The 2636-nt window shown below is 43.4% G+C and overlaps 1 non-coding gene across 1 annotated transcript; it reads left to right on the top strand.

The window, feature by feature from the left end:
* The first annotated feature begins 2026 nt into the window (after positions 1-2026).
* LOC112788674 (small nucleolar RNA R71) lies at positions 2027-2133 on the top strand. Its single transcript, XR_003196030.1, has one exon. It is a non-coding gene; the product is annotated as a small nucleolar RNA R71 (small nucleolar RNA).
* The last annotated feature ends 503 nt before the right edge of the window (positions 2134-2636 follow it).

Consider the following 2636-nt stretch of genomic DNA (forward strand, 5'->3'; position numbering starts at 1 on the left):
GGTTTGGCATCATCTTCCAACAGTATCTTATGCATACATATGGCCGAACTGATTCCCTTCAAGTCAGCAAGGGTCCATCTTATGGCATCCTTGTGCTTTTGTAAAACTTGAGGTAACTCTTCCTCTTGTTCTTGGCTGAGGGATGAATTTATGATCACTGGATGACTTTCATTTTCCCCTAGATATGCATACTTGAGAGTGGGTGGCAGTGCCATTAGTTCAAGTTTGGGTGCTTCTTTCTTTTCATTCTTCTCCTCTATTGTGCCCTTAACCTGAACCTCAGCTGTTGCAGCTTCTTCGCTTGATGCTGATTCCTCCTCTTCTGTTAACTCCTCAAGTTCTTCTTCTTCAAAAGTCTCTTGTACCACATCTTCCAGTGAGTCCAACCTCATACATTCTCCCAATGGTTCCTGTGGGTAGTTCATGGCCTTGAACACATTGATCATCATTGTTTCATTGTGTAGTCTAAGGGTAAGTTCACCGTTTTGGACATCGATGACAGCTCCGGTAGTAGCTAAGAACGGTCTGCCCAAGATGATAGAAGCCTTAGCTCCTTCCTTCATGTCCAACACTACAAAATCTGCTGGAAAGATAAAGTCTCCTACTTTCACTAGCAAGTCTTCCACTATGCCGTGAGGAAACTTGAATGATCGGTCTGCCAGTTGTAAGGCCATTTTTGTTGGTTTGGCCTCCTCAATCCTCATTTTCCTCTTCATAGCTACAGACATCAGATTTATGCTGGCTCCTAAATCACATAGAGCCTAAAATACAAGGAATTTGGAAGCTCCCAGGATCCTTCAATTTCTAGGGGAACTTATGCTGGATGATGGCACTACATTCTTCAGTCAGTATCACAGTATCGTTGTTCTTCCAGCTTCTCTTCTTGGTCATCAACTCCTTTAAGAACTTGGCATAGGGCGGCATTTGCTCTATTGCTTCAGCAAAGGGTATGTTAATCTGTAATTTCTTGAAGATTTCTAAAAATTTGGAGAACTGGCTATCATCCCCCTTCTTCATCAGTTGTTGAGGATATGGGACTTTCAAAACATATGGCTTCAGCTCTCCTTCCTTTTGATGTGAGTTAGAGGTGGGGACTTGGACTTCATCTTGTTCCTCCTTCTTTCCAACTGAATCTTTCTCTTGTGGTTGCTTGGAAGTCTCCTTCAATTCCTTTCCACTTTTGAGGGTGATAGCTTAACACTCCTCCCTTGGCCTTGACTCAATGTTGCTGCAAAGGTCATGGCCAGGAGCTTGCTAGAATAGGTAGCCAATTTATATCTCAAGTTTCTTGATGGCAGCATCTTGATTTTGCAGGTTAGATCGTACTTCCTCTCGGAACATTTTACTATCTTGGATTTCCTTGCATATGCCTTCAAGTAGGGTTTTAATCCTGGAGAGTCTATCTTCAGATGATGGTGAGTTGAGATTGGAGGGGTGAGAAGGGTCATTTTGACTTTGGTATGGATGTTGAGGTGTGCTGTTAGGTGAGTGCTGATATGATCTCTGTGTGGAATGTTGGTGAGTTGCATTATTATTGGGGTTATGGCGTCTCTGATCTTGGCCTTGGTCTTGTTGATTTTTCCACCCAAATTTTGGGTTGTTCCTCCAACCAGGATTATATGTTTTGGAGTATGGGTCATGGTGCTACCTAGGTGAATTCCCAATGTAGTTGGCTTGTTCCTGATCACCCTCTGCTTCTTCATTCACTCCTTCTTAGGTTGCTGCTGAAGTGATGATTGCTGCTACTTGATTCCTCTCCATCTTCTTGGTGAGGTCAGCTAATTGCTTGGTAATCATCTTGTTTTGAGCTAGCAGTACATCCACATTGTTCAGCTCCATCACTCGTCTAGTGTTGCCTCTTTCAGAAGCATAGAAGTAGTTATTCTCTGCTACAGTCTCAATGACATCTATGGCTTCTTCAATGGTCTTCTTCTTGTTCAGAGATCCCCCGGATGAGTGGTCTACTGCCTTCTTTGATTCATACGAAAGGCCTTCATAGAAAATGTGCAACTGCACCCATTCATTGAACATATCTGGCGGGCATCTTCTTGTCAAGTCTTTAAACCTCTCCCATGCTTCATATAGAGTCTCACCATCCTGCTGTCTGAATGTTTGTACCTCAGCTCTCAACCTGTTGATCCGTTGAGGAGGATAGAATCTTGCCAAGAACTTATTCACCACATCTTCCCAGGTTGCTAAACTCTCCTTTGGAAAGGATTCCAGCCATTTAGATGCTTTGTCCTTGAGCGAGAAGGGAAACAGAAGTAGTCTATAGGTGTTAGGATGAACACCATTAAACTTCACAGTATCGCATATCCTCAGGTAGGTGGTTAGATGTTGATTGGGGTCTTCTTGGATACTTCCTCCGAATGAACAATTGTTCTGAACAAGGGTGATGAGCTGTGGCTTTAGTTCAAAGTTGTTGGCATGTATGGTTGTCCTTTAGATGCTACTCCCACAGTTTCCTGGGTTTGGGTTGATGTAAGAACCCAGAACTCTTCTCTCTTGCCCAGCCTGATGCGCTGGACCTTCTCTGCCATGGTTGTGAGCCTCTTCTTCATGATGGTTTTTCATATTCTCATCCATGTCTGGTTCAAAGTACTCTTCCTCTTCCTCAGCACTAACTACTCTCTTTC

The sequence above is a fragment of the Arachis hypogaea genome, chromosome 20, assembly GCF_003086295.3.
Source record: "Arachis hypogaea cultivar Tifrunner chromosome 20, arahy.Tifrunner.gnm2.J5K5, whole genome shotgun sequence".
In the NCBI taxonomy this organism is placed as follows: domain Eukaryota; kingdom Viridiplantae; phylum Streptophyta; class Magnoliopsida; order Fabales; family Fabaceae; genus Arachis; species Arachis hypogaea.